This window comes from Felis catus, chromosome B1, assembly GCF_018350175.1.
Source record: "Felis catus isolate Fca126 chromosome B1, F.catus_Fca126_mat1.0, whole genome shotgun sequence".
In the NCBI taxonomy this organism is placed as follows: Eukaryota; Metazoa; Chordata; class Mammalia; order Carnivora; family Felidae; genus Felis; species Felis catus.
The window spans coordinates 18,297,310-18,322,287 of record NC_058371.1 but is presented as its reverse complement, the minus strand read 5'-3'; the positions used below and the strand labels follow the sequence as shown (position 1 = coordinate 18,322,287).

At 36.4% G+C, this 24,978-nt stretch overlaps 1 long non-coding RNA gene across 8 annotated transcripts in view; it reads left to right on the top strand.

The window, feature by feature from the left end:
• LOC123384777 overlaps nucleotides 1-24,978 on the top strand; it is a 489,335-nt gene that overhangs the window by 332,136 nt on the left and 132,221 nt on the right. For 6 of the 8 annotated variants that reach the window (XR_006596304.1, XR_006596307.1, XR_006596310.1 and 3 more), the window contains one exon: nucleotides 19,911-19,992. This is a non-coding gene — a long non-coding RNA (uncharacterized LOC123384777). Of the gene's footprint in view, nucleotides 1-12,194; nucleotides 14,327-16,239; nucleotides 16,317-19,910; nucleotides 19,993-24,978 lie in introns of those variants that run through there. The other 2 variants (XR_006596312.1, XR_006596308.1) reach the window with 1 other exon arrangement.

Genomic DNA, 24,978 nt, shown 5'->3' with positions numbered 1-24,978 from the left:
AACTCCTTCAGTTTTTGTTTGTCTGGGAAAGCCTTTATCTCTCCTTCTATTCTGAATTACATCCTTACTGGATAAAAGATTCTTGACTGCATACTTTTCCTATTCAGCACATTGAGTATTTCCTGCCACTCCCTTCTGGCCTGCCAAGTTTCAGTGGACAGGTCTGCTACTACCTTTATGTGTCTACCCTTGTAGGATAAGGCCCATTTGTCCCTAGCTTCTTTCAGAATTCTCTCCTTATCTTTGTATTTTGCCTGTTTCACTATGATACGTCATGGTGATGGCCTATTCTCTTTGAATCTGAAGGGAGTTTTCTGTGCCTTCTGGACTTGGATGTCTGCTTCCTTCCCCAGATTAGGGAAGTTCTAAGCCATAATTTGTTCAAATAAACCTTCTGCCCCTTTCTCTTTCTCTACTTCTTCTGGAACTCCTATGATACAGATATTATTATATTTCACTGAATCACTTAGGTCTTTAATTCTTCCCTCATGTTTAGTATTTTCTTATCTCTCTTTATCTTGGCTTCATCATTTCCCATAATTATATCTTTTGTTTCACTCATTCTCCTCCCTGATTTTTCTATCCTTGCTGTCACTTTTTCTGGTTTATTTTGCAGCTCATTTACAACATTTCTTAATTCATTGTGACTATTTCTTACTTCCTTGATCTCTGCTTCAATAGATTCTCTGCTGTCTTTTATGTTTTTATCAAGCCTAGGTATTAGTCTTATGACTATTACTCTAAATTCCTGTTCAGATATATTGTTCATATCTGTTTTGAGCAACTCTCTGGCTGTCGTTTCTTCCTGGAATTTCTTTTGAGGAGAATTCTTTCATTAAGTAATTTTTGCTAGTTTTTTTGTCTTTTATGTGTTTTAATAGCTTGTTATATGTTCTGCACCTGCGAACACTACCATATTAAGAAGGGTTCATACATTGTCTAGGGCATGGCCCTTCAGGAGGTGTTTTTGGAGTGTGTTGCTTGTTCTCTGTTGTTGCTTTATGTCCCTACTTGTAGTGGTGTTTTGGACCTTCCACAAGGTGTGCTTTGATTTGTTCACTGAAGTAGCCCTGGAAAAAAAATTTTTTTAAGGTGGGGGGGTGGAAGAAGCCTTATCCCATATACAGAGAGAAATGACAGGAGTGGGGAAAAAAAGAAAAAATGACCAGGTAGAGTTTCAGAGAAACTATATGGCTTAATCCAGGGAGAGAGAGTGAGAGAGAAAGAGAGAGGAAATTAAAGAAGGAGATACACAAGAGGTAAAAAAAAATACATTAAAAATGCCTACTTAAATAAACCAACAACCAAAATAGAGAAGGGAAGAAAGAAGGGAATAAAAAATATACATGTAAAATAAAAATTGACCAAGAATGAAATCAGAAAATGCAGAACTGCTGGACTGATGTCTGATGGTGCCTTGGAATTGGTGGCTGTGCTGGTCTGGAAGAGCGGCCTTCTGGTTCATTCAATTTCAGTGTTGCTCTGGTAGGTATGCAGTTGGCAGGCACGGAGAGATGGGGTTTGGTGTAAGTGGGTACCAACTCCACTGGGGCCCACTGTCCAGTCCCTGAAGCCCCACCGTGTTGGTGATGGGAAGAAAAATGGTGACACCCCAGTCTCTCCTCCACAGATGGCTGTTCCAAACTATACTGTTCAGGCAGTCTTTACAGTGCTTTGTGGGCACAAGCGGGCTGCTTTGTCCTGCTCCACAGTCTCCTGTGCCGCGCAGGCACTTGGCTAGGATTCAAACCCCGATGTCTTTTTTTTTTTAATTTTTTTTCAACTTTTTAAATTTATTTTTGGGACAGAGAGAGACAGAGCATGAACGGGGGAGGGGCAGAGAGAGAGGGAGACACAGAATCGGAAGCAGGCTCCAGGCTCCGAGCCATCAGCCCAGAGCCCGACGCGGGGCTCGAACTCACGGACCACGATATCGTGACCTGGCTGAAGTCGGACGCTTAACCGACTGCGCCACCCAGGCACCCCTCAAACCCCGATGTCTTAAAGGATCCTGCTCCATGTACCGCCGTTCTGGGGTAGCACCACTCTGCCCAGCCAACAAAGGGCCTCTGGCTGGCAGGCGCCTGCAGCATCTTTTGTCCTTGGAGCAGCTATATACCTTCTTCCCACAGCACCCGAGGGAAGGGATTGCTCTCTTACACTGTGTCTCTGAGCTCACCAAGGGCTGGCTCCCCCTTAATCCCAGGTGGGTGTACAGGGCAGCAGGCCCAGTCCCAAGAAAGTCCTGCAACACTGGGTCATCACTCCTAAGGCTGTTTCCAAGTCAGAGACTGACTGTCTCCACTTTTTTCCATTCCCTGGTCAGTGGTCTGGAGAGTTTTTCTCTTGTTCAGATGCTTCCACACTTCCACAGCCTGTCTCTCTCTTCCTTTTGTCTCTCTGTGGAAGGAGTTTTCCCTTTGGTCTGTGCATTCACCACCCATTTTATCTCTCCCAATTGGCAGGCATGCACCTCTGGCCCGCCAAGCTGTCCCCTTGGGCTCCTGGAGATGTTTCTGTCACTCTGTAGCCCGGATTCCTGGAATTCCAAGTCTTTGGCCTCAATACTGCTGTTTGAGGTATGAGGGAAATTTGCCCCCCTTGCACCCCCGCCCCACTTCTCCTCCATGTTGACTCCTTTCTTGAGAATTCATAGTTTTAGATCTTAAGTTTAGGTAAGATCTATTTGGAGTTAATTTTTGTGCGTAGTGTGAGGTATGGAAATACTTTTTTATTTTTTTGTAAGTTGACATCTAGGTGTTCCAATGATATTTGTGTTTTTTGTTTGTTTTTTATTTTAAAAGCTGACTTTTGAAAACGAGAGAGAGAGAGAGAGAGAGAGAGAGAGCGAGCATGCATATGCAAGCAGGGGAGGGGCAGAGAGGGAGGAAGACAGAGGTCCAAAGCAGGCTCTGTGCTGTTAGTGCAGAGCCCAATGTGGGGCTTGAACTCACAAATGGAACCATGAGATCATGACCTGACTGGAAGTCAGATAGTTAACTAAGCCACCCAGGTGCCCCATGTGATGTTTGTTGAAAAGCCTATACTTCCCACATTGAATTGTTCTGTAACTTTTCTGGAAAGTCAGTCTTCCATTGATACATGAATTTATTTCTGGGCTCTGTTTTTAACCATTGATCTATATATGATTGTGCCTTTGCCAAAATCACATTGGTTGATTACTTTATTGCTTGCTTGCTTGCTTGCTTGCTTGATTTATTTATTTATTTATTTATTTATTTATTTATTTATTTATTTATTATTGTTTACTGTGGCTTTAGAGTAATTTTCAAAATCAGGTAGCTCTGTGTTTTCAGAATTATTTTGGATAGTCTAGGTTCTGGAAATATCCCAATAAATTTTAGAATAAGCTTGTTAATTATTAACAACAACAACCACAACAAAAAGGCCTGCCAAGCTTTGATAGAAATTGTGTTGAATTTCTAAATTACTTTGGAAAATATTGCCATCCTGACAATATTAGACTTCCAGCTCACTAACATGAAATGTCTCTATTTATTTAAATATTTAATTTCTTGCAGCGGTGTGTTATAGTTTTCAGTATATAAATCTTAAACTTTCATTTTTAAGTTGTTTTAAAAACATTTAATATTTTATACAATTTTAATTGGAATTTTTTTCTTAATTTAATTTTTGTATTTTTCATTGCTATTGTATAGAAATGCAAGTGATTTCTATGCATTGACTTTGTATCCCAAGACCTTCCTAAACAATGATTAGTTCTAGTAAATTTTTTTTTATGCATTCTTTCAGGTTCCCCTCATTTAAAATCATTTGCTCTTTAAGGACAGTTGTACTTCATTATTTCCAATATAGATGCATTTAACTAACTAATTAATTAACTGGTTGATATTTTCTTTTTCTTTTTCTTTTTCCTTTTCTATTTTATTTTATTTTTTATATTTCTTATTTTTTAAAATTTTCCTTCTTGAACTGACTAAGAAAGCTAATATAACTGTGAATAGAAATAGTGAACATGACATCCTTGCCTTGCTACTGATCTTAGGAGACAACTATCAGTCTTACACCATTTAGTATGATGGATGTAGTTTTTTCATAAATTCCCCTTGTCAATTTGATGACGTTTCCTTCCATTTCTAGTTTTATAAGACTTGTTTTGTTTTAATCATGAGTAAGTCTTAAGTTGTGCCAAATTATTTTCCTATATCTACTGACATGATTATGTGCTTTTTATCTTTTTTTAAATTTTTTAATGTTTGTTTATTTTTTAATCTTTTTTTAACATTTATTTATTTTTGAGAGACAGAGAGAGACAGAGTACAATCAGGGGAAGGGCAGAGGGAGAGAAAGAGAGAGAGACAGAATTTGAAGCACACTCCAGCCTCTGAGCTGTCAGTACCTAGCCTGATTGGGGCTCAAAACCACGAACTGTGAGACCATGACCTGAGCTGAACTTGAACGCTTAACTGACTGAGCCACCTAGGTGTCCCAGGTCTTTAATGATTTTAATATGATTGATATATTAAGTTAGTTTTGGGATGTCAGACTAACCTTACATTTCTCAGAAAAACTTCACTCAGTCATGGTGTATAATTCTTTTTATATTTTGCAGGTTCACTTTATAAACATTTTGTTAGGTATATTAATAAAGGATAGTGGTCTATGATTTTCTTTTCTAGTGATGTCTTTGGCTTTTTTATGAGGGTAATACTAGCCATAGTGGTAAGTGATGAATTGGTGTTATTCCCTCTGTAAATATTTGATAGAATTTATCATTGAGGCTACTGGGCCATAGGCTTTTGTGAGAAGATTTTTAATTCCTAATTCAGTTTCTATATTTCCCATGGTTGTATTCAGATTTTCTATGGCTTCTTAACCCAGTTTTGGTAATTTATGTCTTTTTAGAAATTTTTATATTTTTTTCTAAGTAATTTAATGTGTTACCATAAAGTTGTCACAGTATTTCATTGTTACTTCCTTTAGTATCTGTGAGTCGGTAAAGAAACACATTCAGAGTTCAAATAATTTTTAGGTCTTCTTTGGCTTTCACTGTTTTTAATACCTTTTCACATCTCTTATGTCATGCTTATTCAACCTGGGGATTGGCAGGGAGTTTGTCTAGTTTGAATCCTCCCTAATGTCCACTGTACCTGCAGGCATCTTTGTGCATCGATTGGGTCAACCTCAGGCCAAAAGAGTAGCAGTAGGTAAATTACGGTCCATGGGCCAAACCCATGACCTGTGCACTAAAACTGTGTATTTTTTATTATTTATTATTTTAAGATTATTTTTTAATGTTTATTTTTGAGAGAGATAGAGAGACAGAACACAAGCAGGGGAAGGATAGAGAGAGAGGGAGAGACAGAATCTGAAGTAGGCTCCAGGCTCCGAGCTGTCAGCACAGAGCCCAACACGGAGCTTAAACTCACAAACCGTGACATCCTGACCTGAGCCGAAGTCGGACCCTTAACCAACCAAGCCACTCAGGTGCCTCAAAAAACTGTATGTATTTTTAAAGTAATGAGAAGAAGAAGAAAAAAGAAGAAGGAATAGAGGAGTAATAGCAAGAAGGGTGGAAGTCCAGAAGGGGGAGGAAAGAGGAGAAGGAAAAGGGAAAACAGATACTGTAGGTGGCCCGCAGAACACAAAATACCTCTCTGGCTCTTTCAGAAACAGATCGCCTGTCCTCCAGGTAGAGCTGTTGATCCTCCCATGTCTGTCAACAACACTGCTGGATGTGGGTGTCACCCACTGCTTCAAATTTTGAGAATCCCCTTCAGCCATCACAGAAAATCTGCCAGCCCTCGCAGCCTGTGCCACCCTGGGGGAATGGGAGCAGTCCAGGCTAGAATGACTAGGTTCCCACTGCTCTTACCCATCTTACTTATTCAGCAGTTTTTTTGGTTTTTTAATGTTTTTATTTATTTTTGAGAAAGAGAGAGGGAGAGAGAGAGCATGAGCACAACCTGATTACTTCTACATGCTTCTCTTCAATTTCTGATTTTGCACTCTTCTTTACTTAAGAATTTCTTTAAAAAATCGCACAGGGAAAATGACTCCCCCCCCCCCCCCACCACTACCCCGACCCAATCAAATTTTTGTATCAATGAGAGGGGGAGGGGCAGAGAGAGAGAATGAGACAGAGGATCTGAAGCAGGCTCTGTCTGCGCTGACAGCAAAGAGCCTGACGTGGGGCTTGCACCCGCCAGTCGTGAGATCGTGTGGGCTGCAGCCCACCGGCTGTGAGATCATGACCCTGGCCAAAACCAGGTGCTCAACCTACTCAATCACCCAGATGCCCCTTCTTCAGCAGTTCTTTTAAGCCTCAGTGCCTCTTAAAATTTGCAAACCTTTAGTCAGTTTCTAGACAACAGAAATGGATGTTTTTGTCAATTTTGCTTAACTTTCAGGCCGCTTTTTTGGAGAGGATTTTCTGACCTCACTTAGCTGTGGTTAGAAGGCCCACCTTCCTTGTAATTCATTTTGAAGAAAACTAAATGCAATACTAAAAAGAAAAAAAAGAATCAAATACTAATCTATCGCTACACTATGTTCTTTGCTAAATATGTGTTAGCCAGAACAATTTGGTATATAGAAACTTGGGGATTTAAGAGCCACCAAAGCGAGTATGTGGTAACTTTATTTATTTTCAGGATTTAAAAAAGTCGTAAGATGGCAAAACTGCCCAGTGGCTGAGTCGAGCAGCGTACATTATTACAAGCCCAGACGGGCCATTCAACTGATAAATTGAAACTGGAGACTAAGTAATTGGTGGCAAATTTTCCAAAAGATCGTGTTTCTTCTGAATGTGAAATATTTAGCCAAAGCGTCTTTTCTGGTAGGGAATAAATAAGTCAGCCACTGATACTGAATCCTTCTTTAGCACCATGGTCACAAAGATGGATAAACCCTTGACATGGCACGTTTATCTATCCTGTTGACGTAACTACATTTCCTCAAAGATAATTTTCCTTCCACTCTCCTCTGGACATCTCATATAAGAGCCAGGAAGTCCACAAAGAAAGGACCCTATGAGTTTTGAAAGCAGACAGAGTGTGGGCCTGATCCCTGGAGTTATGACACTCTCTATTTGCACAACATACTGTGGAAACTAGTTTTAAGTCACATTGCTTTGTTTGTGATTCTACTACAGTTACCTGCCCCCAAATTTCTTTTAGAAAAAAAACATGAAATTATCCATTTAAAAAATCCTCTTCTATTTTTACAAAATAATCTTTTTCTTTGCCCATCTCCATCCTCTATTCCTTGCCCCTAACCGACCCATCCCCTTATAATCTAGATGGTTGATGATCTATAAAGAAATAGTCAGAACCAGCCTACAGGGTTGATGTACATTGTGAAATAAACATAAGTATATCTTATTTCATTGGCTCAGGTTTGGTTGAGTAAATGTGAGTAGAGAGGGTCTGCCTGAGGCAGATCAGGGCTCTGGAGAATGAACACCCAAATGAATGACCAAGAAATGAAGACACCAATTTTCCGGGGGAGAATTGCCAGCTGTCATTTAAACTCATGTTTGCGCAGCAAAGTAGTGAAGAAATTTGAAAGACAAGATAGCCTCAGCTATAATTTCGCTTCATTATTTTCTCCTACCAATTTATGCTCAACTGCGTGTTGTTGTTGAAGTTCAAATACTTTAAAAAGCAGAATTTACTTTCAGTTGATTTTTTTTCTTTCAATCCACCTTCGCTGATTCTCTTTTATCAGTAAAAGTCTTAGCTATTTGATATGTTCTGCATTAAAGGCACAACCTGATTACTTCTACATGCTTCTCCTCAACTTCTGATTTTGCACTCTTCTTTTTTTTTCAACGTTTATTTATTTTTGGGACAGAGAGAGACAGAGCATGAACGGGGGAGGGGCAGAGAGAGAGGGAGACACAGAATCGGAAACAGGCTCCAGGCTCTGAGCCATCAGCCCAGAGCCCGACGCGGGGCTCGAACTCACGGACTGCGAGATCGTGACCTGGCTGAAGTCGGACGCTTAACCGACTGCGCCACCCAGGCGCCCCTGCACTCTTCTTTACTTAAGAATTTCTTTAAAAAATAGCACAGGGAAAATGACTGCCCCCCCCCCACACCCCGACCCAATCAAATTTGTGTTTCAATTAAGACATTTGACACACAGTTTTAACAAATTTCCCAATTATGAATACAAGCACTTTGTTAGAACAACTTTTTCTGTTTCCTCTCCAACCCTTTAGAAATTCTTCCCTGGGAGTATTTTCAGTAGAAAAATGAGCAAACAATCCAACCATTATCGATACAGCATTTTTTTTGGTAACAAGCAAACCTAGAAATTTTAAGATAAATAACTGACATCCCACCTAAAACAATATTCAAAGAAAACTTTTATATAGAATAAAAGAAAGCAATAATATTTTTGATGGGGTATGAAAGAAGTTATTTTATTTGCAAAAGTGACTTTTTAATATAGCTATCACTAAGTTTCCACTTGTTCCAGCTCACAAAAAATAATCCTTGCTTCCTGCTAAAATAAATATCACATTGTTTTTGCTGATCTACTAATACAAAATCAGTAAAAAAGCTTTATGAAGTAAAACTTGAATAAAATTGTACAATGCATTTTTATGGGATTTTACAAAGTAAAGCACAAAGAAATTAGAAACCTAGATTTTGTAGATTTTTGATCTATTATGAGTTTGCAACAAAAATTGTGTGTATGTATGTAGTATATGTATCTATATAGAGTGTATGTATAGAAGACTGATAAGATATGTCTTATCAGTCTTAAAATTCAATATGATCACCATTGTATATACATGGTTTGGTATTTTGAATGACTTGTTAAAAACAATTTTATAATTGAGGAAAACTAATATTGGATCATCAAATGTTTGAGTAAAATATGAAAATCTCAGAAAAACAAAATTTTCAGACAAGATGTTCTCTTTTAAGGGCAGTTAAGAAGAATTAAATGTAGAAAATACAGTATTTATTGAATAGCATTGTAAAAAAAAGGAGGTTACTTAAGACAAAATACAAACATACACACATTTAAAAGCATTACTTCTATCCACACACTTATTTTCAAGAGGAACTTTTCATCCCTTCTTGTTTTCCAAATGAAATCTATTGTCTAGCCTCTAACTCTTGACATTTCCCCCTCATTACACCTGCAGTTGTTTGCTAGAAGACTCTTTCCAGCCAAGAGGTAAGGTGAGTGATGGCATTTACGGCAGAACCCAGAGCTGCAGGCAGTGGGAGTGTTAAAACCAAAAGCAAACCCATTCTGCCACTCTCCCGCCAGTCGTGACTCCATTCTTCTGCAGCAGATGCTTCTTACTGCCAGCCCTAGTGAAAATCTTTTCAAACTCCGACTTAGCTTTCATCCTCTTGTGTGGCCATTGGCTGTCTCTATCATCTCTCATTTCCTGCGACTAATATGCCAACTGCTAACAGTCCAGTTTCCTTCATTTGGACTCAGTCTGAATCATTATAAATACTTCATTTACTTTAAAGGATTCTAAGATGTGTATATAACAGATTTTCACTGTTTTTCTTTTCTTTTAACTGTGAGCTATTAGAGTAGAAGTACTATGATATTGAGTTAGTCTTCCAAGAAAGTATGATTCAGGTTAATACACTACACAAACACGGGTCTGTTGCAATTTTTCTGCCTTTGCCAAAGAGCTAACTGTGTGTCCTTGGGTGAGATATTTAAACATTCTCCCCAAGATTCCTCAGCTAAAAAATGGGGATACTATAAAACATAAACTTAAAACATAGGACTTTTAGAGGCCCCACCAAAGTTATAAAATACAAATGAGAGTTGAATGCGAGTCATTATAACAGAAACTTTCCTTTAAGATCTAACTTAATTCATAACCCTTGGAACATATAACCTATGCTGGTGATTTCTGCCTTTTAATTTTAGAATTTCTATCCGTTTTATGAAATTTCCATAGACGTCCTAACTTGAATAAATTTCCTCCCACTCTATGGAGCAGTCACTATTTAATCATTTAAAATATTCTCTGTTCATTTCATGTTCACTTAAAATATTAACATTTGTCCAAATGGGAAAGAAAGGGGGTGAGCTCGAAGAAAAGCTGGTTTTGAACAGAAATAACATTTGACATAAAGCCAAACTTCCAGGAGCAAGGAACCTAATCGTAATCTTAATCAAGTAACCCTGAATGAAGCATATGCTGCCAGGGGCTCACAGGAAGAGAGAAGTTACAGATAGACAATTCTTTTGGGGCTCTATTTGTAAAAAGAACCTGAAGAATTGTATCATCAACCTCCATTGTTTCAGAATGTTGAATTAAGTTCATAAAGCCTTTAATGGGAGAGCAAATATACATGAATCATGGCTTATCTTTTATCAGTGGAACCGTATTAGGGAGAGACAATTCACCAAGCTACAGCAGCAGCATTGCCTTCTCGAAGGAGAAGGGACTCCTGCAGCCATCCGGACATCCTAAGAAATGCTTATTTTTTTGTTATTGTTCAGATTCTGGGTTGGGAATTGTGGGAAGGGAAAAATGGACTGTCAGCTCCAGAGCTTGTGAGGGGGTTAAGAGGCAGCTTAGTGAGGAAGGAGGCAGTGATCCTTGAGCCTCCCTGATCAAATTAAATCCGAGTTTATTTTGCCTTTAGTGAAACGCTCTTTGATAAGATATAAAAATTCAGTGGTTTTACGACAAAACTGAAGAGATTATGCCCAAATCGTGAACACCAATGGAACCTTAGGCGTCTACTGTCGGATGCTGCAGAGCCTAAACCTGGGGCTGCAAGGCAGGTGTGGAGTCCATAATGAAGTAGTGATTTAAGGTCATTGTGAGGTGAGAAGAAAACAGAACTTAAAAGGATTTTTCTCTCGTAATACTGTATTTTGCTTTCCAAGTATTGTTTTCTTTTCCTGTTTATTTGATTAGTCTATTTCCTTTGTGCTGACAAACAGAATGTTTGACAGGTACCTGAGTCCTCTGTTACTAGCATACTTCAGTGGGAAAGATTCTGCAGAAATGGTCCGCCATGTGAAAAGCACTGCCACCTACTGGTATTTATCTCAAACTGCAGCTCAGTTTAGCATAGCCGCTATGATTCCATTACCCTGGGGATTACAAAACCAGACCATTCCAGAATGAATAAGAACTTTGGAGAGTTTTCAGTCATTGATTTGATACTCTAACTTTACTGCTGATGCAGAGTACAGAGAGGTTTTTCACTGGTAAGATACACATCACTTAGAAAGTAAATGTGCTCCTCTTGCCCAGAATTAGAATGTCTGCTGTTCACTTAATTAAAACAAAACAAAACAAAACAAAACAAAAAAAAACAAGTTTTTTGCTCAGGGCATTAAACTCTGTGATGTATAAGGACTTTAAAAACATTTTGATCCTACATTTAGTAATCTATAATTTTAGAAAACAAACCATATTTAGGCAGATATATTGGATAAACCCACATCTAGAGTAACCCTAAAATAGAAATATTAATTATCTCATTTAAAAGGTTCAGTTATACATTTGAATTTCTACCTTCAAAGAATTCAACTGTTTTCCTCAATGTGATTTTACTTTTTCAGGGAAATCTTGCCCCAAATTTAAACACTATCAATGCCTGTATGTTTCACATGGGGAAATTCCTCAAAATCTAAGAACATTAGACTTCTCAACCTTCAATACACAGCCTCATTAGACTATTCATTTTCCAAGACTGGTAAAACCCCAAGCCATCATCTCACTGTGTCCACTATTCTAAATTATTATATCATCAACTCTTCTCACCCCTAATAAAACCTTTGCATTGAAAGTCCTACCTTAAACTAATTATTTCAAAATCTTTAATAATTATCTTATCTTTACTATCCCCGCTTCCAAGAGGTTACTAAGATTCTGTCAAGTTAGTGATACTCTTTATGACCATAATCAGTGAACTCAGCTTTGCCTAAGCAACAGATTATCATGGTGACATTTTAAAGCAAGATGTTCAATGATAGGTAGATAGATATAGATAAATAGATGATAGATAGATGTTTGGAAAAATATTTTTGAAGCAAAGAGTTATACTTTTGAATTATGACTTTGAATTTTAGTGCCCTAAATCATTGTTGTATACCTTACAGTAAATTATAATGACAGCACATACTATAAAATTGAGACATAATGCAAAGGAAACTACTTAGGTCAGCTGACAAAGTGATATTAAAATATGCACATAGCCTAATTGTTGTCTACAATAACTAAGTTAATTTATATTTCTCAAATGAAAATTAAATAGACACTAGGCTAAGAACACTGAAGAATATGTATGGGTAATGTCCATTCACAAGATGAAGTAACAAGTCAAATTCAGAAACTCCTCTAATTTTGAAAAAAAAAAGATATTTGAAGTTTTTGTTTTTGTTGCTATATAATAAATGGACAGAACAGAAGAAAAATTTTTTAAATCATGAAAAACTGAATTTATTTCTTTACACTAATTAAAACACAGCAAATTGTCCTTTCAGAAAATCTGACCAGTTGATTTGAGTATCAGATGGTAGCATTTATTTAAACATATAGAAGAGACATCTGGAGAACAGCAATCATCTGCCGTGAGGGGCAAGGTGATGGTAGATGCTACTGTATAAAATGCAAAACAAACAAACAAGAAAGCACAGACATTCAAGGCATTTTCCCCAGTCATTGCTATTTAAAGACATGAAACATGATTCCAAAATAGCAAGCAAAAATTTGAGAGTAAAAGAATAGTGTAGTAAGCAAAACTATCGTCATTTCAGAAAAGTGGAATTTATTTTTTAAGTAAAATTAAAAAGAGTCATTATGTTTACCATCGTGATTATTCCGTCTTTAAGAAAAAAAGGAAAAAAATTAAAACTTTTTTTTATCGTTGTGACTCATTTTTTTCTCTAAAAGACAACATGTCAGCCATACTAATGTCTTTAACTGAAAACCTTAATGTTATATGGTTCTACAAGAAGGGAGGTCATGCTTCATATATGCTGAAAATTAATCCTGTGGGAAAGTTTTCAAATGTCATACTATGAGAAATAACTTAAAAAAAACAGGCTTTGGGATTCCAAACTAGAGAAAACTTGTAATACAGAATGAGCAGTTCTTGCTGTAGGGTCTTTCATACTTTATGAATCACACGTGCGATATCATTACTAATGGCTATTTAAATCATTTCCTTCCTGGGGGAATGCTCTTACACTATGGCCTGTGGACACACTTTGATCCTTCAGTGAAATGCTTTTCTCTGTATCACAAACAAATAACTACAAAACTCTCAATGTGATGTGATTTCTTGCAGATCTCTAAGCTGAAATTTATGTTACCAGAAACTGGCATTATCTGGCCAACTTTTAAAATGTGTATTCGGCCCAAGCAAGAGAGCTCCTTGATATAGCCAATGTCCTATTTGCAAGGCACTCATTTTCAAGCTAGCAACTTACTATTAAGTATATATTTATATTTCTCACTGTACCAGCACTTTATGTAGAAGGTTACCACAAATATAGATCACATCAGGACATTTTAAGAAAGAATTTGGGCCATTTAAAGTCCGTGGTATACCACAGAATTATGTGAATTCCTGTGGGAGCCCACCTTTCAGCAGCAACATGTATGGTTTTTGCAAATCCTGGAAATAAATGGATGACTCTATTAGCACTTTTAGACATTCCCATCACAGAAAGAAAGAACAATTCAAATATGACTTAATTGGCAGGAGGAATCAAGGAACAAGTTAATGCTCCTTTTCACCAGAATTGTCCAGGAAAAACAAGTTCTTTTCTACCTTTGAACTTATTAATCATTAAAATAATAGATCATCACGCTTGCTCTTAAATTGAAGAGTAGGCAAACTTCAAATCATTGTTTTCCAAAATTGTTCAATGCTGAGCATAGCATCAAGAGCTTCAAAGTCTCCATTTCATCCTCAAATATTTTACAAAGTTTTGCTGCAGGCACAACAGAAGCCTTAGGCATGGTTTTCTGGCAGACACACTGATGACAGCAAGATGGTAATTTTGTGGACGGAACTTGCGACATAAGAGGAGAGAGGTTATTTAGCCCAGAGGGTAGCAGGTAGGAGCAGGACACCCCAGGAATGCAGTTTCAGAATTGACAGGGAGTGAAGTTCTCAACAAGCTGGAGTTACAGGCAAAGGAGTGAGGTGGGAGAGGGGCACATGCATTGGCTTGAATCTTGCAGCGTGTTCATCCTGGGTGCGTAGCATTATCAGGAAAAGGGAAACTATCTCACATCTCTTTTCCTCTTTTGTTAGAAATCCCTACTCTGCAGAAGCAAATGGTGGTGCGTTCACACTGGAAAACTCAGCAGCATTTACAAGTAGCGTATTATCACTTCCTTTGGTGCTCATTATACTAACATTAATCATTATAAATTCTTTTGGTGTGACAGTATTTCCTCTTCTTTGATCCCATAAGAAAACCTCAAGCAATGGGTCATTTGCCAGACAAACCAGTGAAGAGGGTCGATTTATTTATTTTTCCCTCTTTCTGGTCATGAATGATTTGAAATGAAGATTTCCTGAGACTAAGAAGTAGGTACGATGACAGTCTGAACCGTGTCGAACCTTAATTCCTGTCCTAATATTAGCCAAATTGAACCATCATTAGCATTTGGATTTAAGTTCTACCAGATGACAGTAGCGTATACACAACTAATTAAGAATTTCTTTCAGTAGCTGGTATATATAAAAATTTTTCTTGTGTTTAATGATGTTTACAACCTTGTTTAGGTGAGCATAACATTATGTTCTGTATTACATTTCCTATTAAGTTCAACAGCTTTCTCCTCCTTCCACTCCATATCTTGTTCTCATAATAATAGGACACATAGTTCAAGGCATTAAAACTAGTTCATGGTGTTAGACAGTTTTAAGGAATCCTAGTTTGATAGCTAAAGAAACAACGCTGGAGTACCTAAAATGATCGTTTTACATCCCGGTCCATTTATTTAAATTAGCTTAGTTTTAAACAAGGAAATGTTGAAGTTTAAGCTGCTTTATTCTTTCAAAAAAAAAAGGATACCTCTATTCTTTCTTTACACAGATCTTAGGAATTTCCTAATAGTTTCATCCTAGAAGACACTTTGCACTTAGCAGTTTTATTTATTATTATTACCTGTCTTTAAGAACTGCTTGCTGCTAACTGTTACAAATGCACAATAAAGTTTTCTTGTTATTATCTAGCTGCAGTGTTGATTAAGGTACTTAACAATGTGGATGCACATGTCGTTGGCAGTGAAGAAATAAATTTTGTCCACTTTGATTTGGATGTTTTGCTGTTGTTCATTTTTCAAAAAGCAAATCACTAACCAGCGTGCTGCTTGGGTAGTCCAGGTGTTTTATTCATTTGTTTTTTAATTTCAAAGGTTTTGGCTGATTTTTTTAAAAAATTGAGCGATTTTACTCTGCTTCAATAAAGTACTGCACAATCACAATGCGAATTAAGGACTGAAATATTATGCATTCATGGAGGTTAAACAACTAGACATTTATGCCTATATATCCCAGATACGAGTCATGGATGATTAGTTAAAATGTCTTTTATAACACCGCACTGGTTTTATAGAAGTCACTATCAATAATTGGGAATATGAATAACCCTGTATACTGTCAAAAGGGAAGCAAAAATAAATAAATAATCTTTGAGAGGTCAGGATTCATTTATTGTTTCATTTTTTTAAATTAAAATTCTGGGATACTGAATACTACTTTCAGGCTAGATCCTGGGAACAAATATAGCCCTTGCTTTCATGGATCTCATAGTCTATAGAAGTGATATATTTTAACCAACTAATAAATCATACAAAATATGTAGTTTAAGGTGGGATCCAAAAAGTGATGAGGGTTAAGTCAGACAAATAGCAAGGGAAAGATTATTCCAGGCAAAGGAGCAATTCCCCAAAGTCCTGAAAGAAAGAAATTACAAAGATGAGAGTGTAGAGTAGACAAGACTGAAATATAAAAATTAATGAATGTATGTATATATTTAAAAGTTATAGGTTTATTAAAAATTGAGAAATATTACAGATTATTTCCCTATACTCCAAATCAGTCCTACTATGTATATTAACATCCTACATTAGTATGGGACATTTGATGAGCTAATGTCAAATTCTTATTAGCTAAATTTCACAGTTTATTAAGACTTCCTTAGTTTTTACCTGATGTCCATTTTGTGTTCCAGAATTCTATCCAGGATACCAAATTACATTTCTTTGTCTTGTTGCCTTAGCCTCCTCTCAGCTGTAACAGTTTCTCAGACCTTCCTTATTTTTGATGACCTGAACAATTTCAAGGTGTACTATTCAGGTATTTTATAGCATGCCTTCTACTGGAATGTTTCTGACGTTTTTCTCATGACTAGACTGGGGTTATGTTTTTTGGGAGGAGGTTCATGCAAGTAAAGTGCTAAGTTTTGATCATATCTCATTATGGGCATTTACTCTCAAAGTGATTTAGTATTGTTGATTTTGACTTTGGTCACTGGACTGAGGTGGATTTGTCATTTTTTCTTTTTCCTCTGTAAAGTTACTCTTCTCCCACCCCCACTTTCAATAATCGACCGTTTGAAAGGCAGTCTTTATGTGCAGCTCACACAGAGGAGAGGATGTTATACTTCACCTCCTTAAGAGCAGAGTAGCTGCATAAATTATTTGGAGTTATTCTGCATAGGAGATTTGTCTCTACTCCCTCATTTATTAATTTATTTAGTCCTTTATATCAACAGGTCTTCATGGACACTTATTTTATATGTTGGGTTATAATCTAATACTACTTTACTTATTGTATTGCTCAAATTGTTCCTGCTTTGGCCATTGGGAGCTCTTTAAGTTGATTTCTTTGTCCCTTTATCATGTGCCCACAATGTGGGGTTTCATTTCGGGCACAGGAGACACTTCTTTAGTTTCTGTCACTACAAGATGCTCCAGGCTCATCCTGTATATTTCCTGCCACAGTGCTAGAATAAACCATTTCCCCCCAAATCTCTGGTTCCTTTATTGGAGAAGGTGCTAGAAAGCAAGATCTGAGTGCTAGATGTATTCACTGCTACTGGAGTGCTATTTCTTTTAGATCCCCTTAGCTGACAGAGCACAGAAATATATGGATGTATCCTGATGCGTTTATATAGGGATATATATGTATTTAAATCAGCTCAACATGACTTTACACTGATGTTGCCAACTCTGATCCACTAACACATGCCTCATTCTAACGTCCTCTTGCTTATCTGTGAATTTTCACCCCAGCTGTAAGAAACCTGACTTCCCTCCCACGATCCATCTACACAGATGTTCAATTCCAGCAAGCATGTGTAACGTACAGAATTGTTAAAGTATACCCTCGTGGGGAACAACTTTATCAACCAGAGTAAAGTGCTTATGTGCTATTCCTTTTCCTTTCGTCTTACAGACTCCACTTAGTTCCAAAGATACTTAGGTCAGCACCTTCTCCCCACCCTCACACATCAGTGAGGTAATGTCATATATTTATAATATGGTTGGATTTTCTTCTCATATTATACATTTATTTCTGGGATCCCTGGCCTCCTATTTTTTTTTAAATGTGCATTCATTAAGGTCCATTCTTCGTGCTATAAAATTTTTTGAGTTTTAACAAATGCATTGCTATCCACCCACGATTACAGTATCCTACGGAATAGTTTCACCATCCTAAAAATCCACTGTGCTTTGCTGATTCACCTTTCTTCCTCCCCCTGGAAACCACTGATCTTGTTACTGCTTCTGTAGTTTTGCCTTTTATAAATGCCACATAATTGGAATCATGTAGGCTTTCAGACTGGCTTCCTTCACTAACAGTACCCTTTTAAATTTTCTTTGTGTTTTTTGGTGTTTTAATAAACTTGTTTCTTTTGATCACTGAATATCATTCGATTGCATGGGTCTAGCACATTTTGTTTATCCATTCACCTACAAAAAGACACTTAGGTTTTTGGGTGTATAAAAGTTTTGAACTAAAATGGGGCACAGCTACTGGATTACATGGTAAGAGTATGCTTACCTTTGTAAGATTTTGCCAAATTGTCTTCTGATGTGTCTATGCATTTTTTCATGCATCCAAGAAATGAATGGGAGTCCCTGTTGTTCTTGCATCCTAACAAATTTGGTAATGTGAGGCTTTTGATTTTTGTTTTTAGCCACCCTAGTAGACATCCCATTGCTATTTTAAATCACAGTTCCTTAACGACATGTTTGAATGTCTTTTCATATGTTTAGTTGCCATTTCTTTGGGGGGAAGTACCTATTCAGATACTGCTTCTATTTAAAACTTTTTTTCTTATTGCTGAGTTTGGTTTTTGTTTTTAAGTTTATTTATTTTGAGAGAGAGAGAGGGAGCACGGGAGGGACAAAGAGAGGGGGACTGAGCTCATGAACTGGGAGATCATGAGCTGAATTGAAATCAAGAGTTGGATGCTTAACCAACTGAGCCACCCAGGACCCCTGTCTTACTGTTGAGTTTTAAGAGCTCTTTGCAGATTTTAGATACAGGTCTTTGTTATGATATCTGTTTTTGCAGTTTTTTTTCTTAGTCTCTGGCATGTCTTTTCATTCTCTTGACTGTCTTCAGGGAGCAGAAGTTTTAAATCTTAAAGTCCTACTTACTTTTTTTTCCTTCATTGATTATGCTTTGGTGCTTCATTTAAAAACTCCAAGGTAACATAGATTTTTTAAAATAAACTTCATTTTATGGAGAAGTTTTAGGTTCACAACAATATTGAGCAGAAGACACAGAGATTTCCCATATACTCCCTGTCCCTACATATGCATAGATTATCATCTCCCACCAGAGCGGTACATTTGTTACAGCTGATGAACCTATAGTGACACATCATCATCACCCAGAGTCCATAGTTTACATTATGATTCACTCTTGGTGTTGTATATTCTATGGGTTTGGGTGCACCTATAGTGATAAATGCCCATCATTATGGTGCTATGCAGAGTGGTTTCACTGCCCTTAAAATCCTCCAGGCTCTGCCTATTCACCCCTCACTCCCCAGCCCCTAGCAACCACTGATCTTTTTATAGTCTCCATAGTTTTGTCTTTTAAAAAATGCCATGTAGTTAGAATCCTGTAATATGTAGCCTTTTCAAATTCAATTATTTCATTTAGTAAAATGCATTTAAGAGTCCACATGTGTTTTCATGACTTGATAGCATGTTTCTTTTTAGCACTGAATCGTATTTTATATTCTGAATGTGATGAGGTTTTTTGGGGGTGATAGTGGGGTTCATGGGATCCAGAGCCGATGGCCAAGAAAGAATTCCTGAAGACTTTTTTGATGCAAAAAAGTGGCTTTTTTAAAGTACGGGGACTGGACCTGTGGGCAGGAAGAGCTGCCCCTGACCATGAGGAGAGACTGGTTATATAGGACCCAGTTGGGGGAGGTAAAGTCCAGGGGAAGTTTCCAATGAGATTTTCATATGCTAAAGAAGACCCCCAGGATACTGGAGGCCTAGCTATCTTCAAGCTAAGGTTGTTTTTCCCTCTAGCAAATCATTAGCATTAAGACAATAGGGAGTTCCTGGAGAAACTTTTTGCTCTGCCTGCCTCAAGTATTGTCAATGGGCTGCAGGTCATAGGGAAATTGAGTTCTATCTGCCATTTCCTTCTGCCTTTTCCCCCCCACATCAAATGTATTGCAATTTATTTATCCATTCACCTACTAAAGGACATTCTGGTTGCTTCCAAAGATGGAAATTATGAATAAAACTGCCATAAACATCCATGTGCAGATTTTTGTGTGGTCCCATGTTTTTCAACTCCTTTGGTTAAATGCCAAGTAGTATGATTGCTGAGTTGTATGGTAAGAGTATGCTTAGCCTCGTAAGAAACCATCAAACTGTCTTCTAAAGTGACTTTATACTTTTGTGTTCCTACTAGGAATGAATGGGAGTCCCTAATTCGCCACATTCTTGTCAGTATTTGGTGTTGTCAGTATTCTGGATTTTGACCATGCTAATAGGTATGTAGTGATATCTCATTGTTGTCTTAATTTGCATTTCCCCAAAAATATATGACGTGGAACATCTTTTTATATGCTAATTTGCTCTCTGTGTATCTTCCTTAGTGAAGTACTGTTAAGATTTTGGACCATTTTTTAATTGGATTGTTTACTTACTGTTGAATTTTAACAGCTCTTTGTATAATTTGAGTAATAGTCTTTTATCAGATATGTCTTTTGCAAATATTCTTCCAGTTTTGGCTTATGTTTTTATTCTTTTGAGTGACATAGAGGTTTCTCCTGTGTTTTCTTCTAGAAGTTTTATAGCATTTTGTTTTACGTTTAGATTGAAGATCCATTTTGAGTTAACTATGTGAAAGATTATTTTTTTGCATATGGATAACTAATTTTTCCAGTTCCATTTGTTAAAAAGATTATTCTTTCACCATTGAATGCTTTTGTTCCTTTGTCAGTAATCAGTTGACTGTATTTGTGTGGGAAGACTGTTATATTTTTAAACAATATCACTGGACTATAATTTCATCTCATAACCTTCTCTGGAGTTAAGTGTGCAATTCAATAAGTAAATAAATTTACAAATTTACAGATTTATGCAATAATCACTGTGATCCAGTTTTAGAACTTTTCTTTCACTCAGAAAAGATCTCCTATGCCCATTTTCAGTTAATTCTCCCCCCTCACCCGTAAGTCTAGGAAACCACTCATCTAATCTACTTTCTCTGTGTATAAGGTTTGCCATTCCTTGTTGGTATGAATGTTTGCATACAAGTTTTTATGTAGCTGTATATTTCATTTCTTGGTATAAATTCCTAGGAGTAGAATTGCTCGTTGATATGGTTTGGGTTATATTATTATTTTCAATTTTTTTATTATTGTCATTATAATAGGTATGAAATAGTTTCTCAGGGTGGCTTTAATTTGAATTTCCCTGATTGACTAATGACTAAAGCATCTTTTCATATGTTTATTAGCCATTCCTATTCCTTCTTTAGTGAAACTCTATTCAAATTTCACTCACTTTTGACTGAGCTATTCATCTTCTTACAGATTTGTAAGAGTCTTTTATATATACTGGAAAAAAGTCCTTTATCAGGTATATGATTTGCAAATATTTTCTTCCGGTCTGCAACTTATCTTTTCATTTCCTAATAGTGAGTTTTGAAAGCATAAAAGTTTTTAATTGTGATGAAGATCAGTTTGTCATTTTTTTTTTCTTCTATGGGTTGTGTGTTTAGTGTCACATCTAAGAACTCTGCCCAACCCAAATTCACAAAAAAATTTCTTCTTGTTTTCTTCTAGAAATTTTATAATCTTAGTTTTCACATTTAGGTCTATTTTTCACTTTCAGTTAGTTTTTGTGTATTGTGGGAGTAGAGTATCTAAATTCCTCTTGGTGCATGAAGTTTTCCAGTTGTTCTAACACACTTTGTTGAAAGACCATCCTTTCCCCGTTGAATTACACTTGCAAAAAATACATTGATTTTATATGTAAGAGCTTATTTCTGGATTCTTAAACCTATTTCATTGGTTTTTATTTCTATATTTATATAAGAATTACACCTTCTTGGTTACTATACCTTTATAGAAATATTGAATTCAGATATGTAAGTTCTTTGGCTTTATTCTTATTTTTCAAAATTATGTTGCCTTTTGACCTCACCAGATTTATCTTCCTCAGAGCTCTCTGTCACTATTAATGACCCTACCATTCAGGCAATTTTCAGACCAAACTATTTCTTTTTTTTTCGGTAATACTTCATGATTAATTCATCAAAAATCTTGAGAGCTCTACATGACAGATTATAAAGGCCAAGAGTGGAAAGAATGGATACTGGGAGATTAATTAAAAAGCAAATGCAGTAGTTCCTGAAGAAGAGGATATGGTTCTCACAGGATGGTAGGAGTAAGATGGAGAGAAGGGAGTAGATTTGAAATTTATTTTGGCAGTTAGAACCACCCTGATTTGTAATACACTGAATATGGACAAATGGGACAGCCAGAGACTTTTGCTGAGATAGGAAAACTAAATAAAGGGTGGGTTTGGGAGAAAGTTCGGGAGATGGACAGTATTTAAATATTACACACTTTAAATATTAAATCTTTTGTGTGAACCCTTCAGAATCAAATTCTGTAACTCAAAGCAATGGTCATTTTTATAGACTCCCCCTTTTCAGTCTCTTAGCAGTAGATGACACAGCTCATCAGATTTTCCCCTTCTCTATGAGATTTCTTCATTTGGTTTAAACTTTTGGGTTTTTTCCTATCCCATTAGTATCTTCTCCATTTCTTTTGATGGATCTTTCTCCTCTTCATCTAAATCATCTAAATAATGGACTACTCAAGTTTTTGGGTTTTTTTTCCCCTTATACTTTGATTTTCTCTGTCTTTACTTATCCTCTAGCTGATAGCATCCAGTCTTATAGATTTTAATTCTACTACTAATGTGATAACTGCCCAACTGACACCTCCAGTCTTAACTTTCACCTGACCTACAGAATTGTGCCTTCAACCCTGCTTATATGTCTGACAGGCAGCTTACATATAATATCAAAGTCTGAACTCACAATTTCCTCACCAGTTTCTCCCCATCTGAATTCACTTCCTCACTGCTTCCCCTCAGTAAGTGGCACCACCATTAATCAAGCCAAAGACATGAGAGACATCTTTTTTCTCTCTTTCTGTCATGTCTAATGGCTAATCCAGTGGAATCTTATGGACATGATTTTCAAAACATCAATTCTATGCCAGCACTTATCATCATATCTACCATTACTACCCTAGTCCAAACCACTGTTATTTCTACCCTACTTTTACTTCTCCCACTCTTATTTCTTTAAAATATATTTACTGTAGAACAATCACAGTGATATGTAAAAACTTACATCAGACATACTGCTTCCTGGCCTAAGACCATTCATTGGCTCCTCCCCACTTAGAGTTAAAACCAAAATCTTTACATGGCTCACAAGGCACTGCATCATGTGGACCTTATTTCATCTCTGGTCAAGTTTTACTACATCACGACCCTTCTTCTTTTGCTCTGGCCACTCAAACCCTCTCAAGCATAGCCTGCTCCCGGTTCACAGCTGTGTAATGACCTTCAAGTGTGCCTGGCCATAGAAGATAGTTATTGACAACTAAATAGTGATGCTGTTATTAAACACAACCATAACCAACATTAACTTTTTTTTCACACCAGAGTATTAGAAGCCATAAACTAGGGGAAAATGAGGGAAAGAAGAGGTGAAGCTAGAGAAAGATACAGTACCAGTAATAATATTTAATACGAAGTAGTAATATCTAATAAGTAGTAACATCTAATACAGAAATTATGTAAGGAATAAACACCATAACTGAAAAACCAAAGCCTTGATAATAATTAATGCCCCTCTACCTCATAGCAGGCAAGAGTGCTCCTGTGCAGAATCATTGACAGGCACAAGGCTCTCTGAATCATTAAGAGGAAGTTGAAAGACATTGAATCACATCAAGAAAGCAAGAAGGCAGCTTAAAATGATTTAGGAGAAAAAAACCACATTTTATAAATTCATTTAATTCCAATAATTTCACTACTTAAAAAATTGACTTTGCTTATTTGGAGAATTCAGTTTAGTGAAATAATTAATTTCCTAGTGATGCTGAGTGTCACCCTGCCCAGGTCTCCTTAAGATAGGTAATTGGGGAACTTTTTATCAGTTTCACATAAAGAGATTCAAACTAAATAATAATTTTGTAGTTAGCATAAAATCAATATTTTGCTTTCTAAATAGAGTATTGCTGTTATTTTACTCTATAAAGATTTTCTTCAAAAAAGTAAAATAAACCAACTTTACCTTTTGTTAAAATAGTTTATGCTCGTTGTGGAAATGTAGAAAGAATAGAAAAAAAATCACCTGTGTTCCTCCAGCAAAAGACAAACACCATTAAACTATATGTGTGTCATGTCAGTATTTTTTTTACATAATTATTTTCTTCCAAAACTCCTCAGATCACTTGTTTTTCTTATTGATAGAAATTAAAATTATTATCTTTTGTTTATCTGAACCCATGCAACATCTCAATAATGTACTTAAAAAAATAAATCCTCTCAGTATCCCACAGGATATTGTTAATACCTTTGTTTATCTAAGTTGTATCTCCTTTGTTGATCTAACAATGTCTGTAGTGTGCTTTATTAGAAATATTTTAACAAAAAATTATCTTTATTAAAAAAATAAAACTAATAGCACATAACATTTGAATTACAGCATTAAAATATTTGTAATGGAAAAACTTAAACAAGTATGAAATAGAAGTACCTACTATTCATAACAGTCACATCTCTAAAACAAACAAAAACACCCCATGTAATTCCAATTTAAAATGTATTAAAGCTATATGTTAAGATCCAAATGAAATGCGTATACATTGTTTTAAAGTATTGTAATTTAATAGCTATGTATACTGCCAAAACTGTAGAAAGGATTCAGTAATTCATGACAAAAGTGAAGTACTACATGGCCATTCAAATTAAATATTTTATTTGTTTTCTGAAAGGCATTCTAATTCTGCAAATAAAATTAAATCGATGTAACCTGTTTACATATACAGAAATGCTTTACCAAGCTTTTACTTCCCAGAAATCTTAACTTTTTTACATTTTTATATCACTCTCTCCTTGATATACATTTGTTTTCTAAGCTTATTTGAGTAAGTTCAAATGGGTAAACTATAGTAATAATCAGAACTGTAGAGGATAATTATTTACTTAATCTCTCTTTTTTTTAAGTTCATTTATTTTTGAGAGAGAGAGAGAGAGAGTGAGTGAACAGGGGAGGGACAGAGAGAGAGAGGGTGAGAGAGAGAATCCCAAGCAGGCTCTGCACTGTCAGCCCAGAGCCCAGTACAGGGCTTGAACTCACAAATCATGAGATCATGACCTGAGTTAAAATCAAGAGTCCAACACTTAACTGACTGAACCACCAACGTGACCCTACTTACTTGATC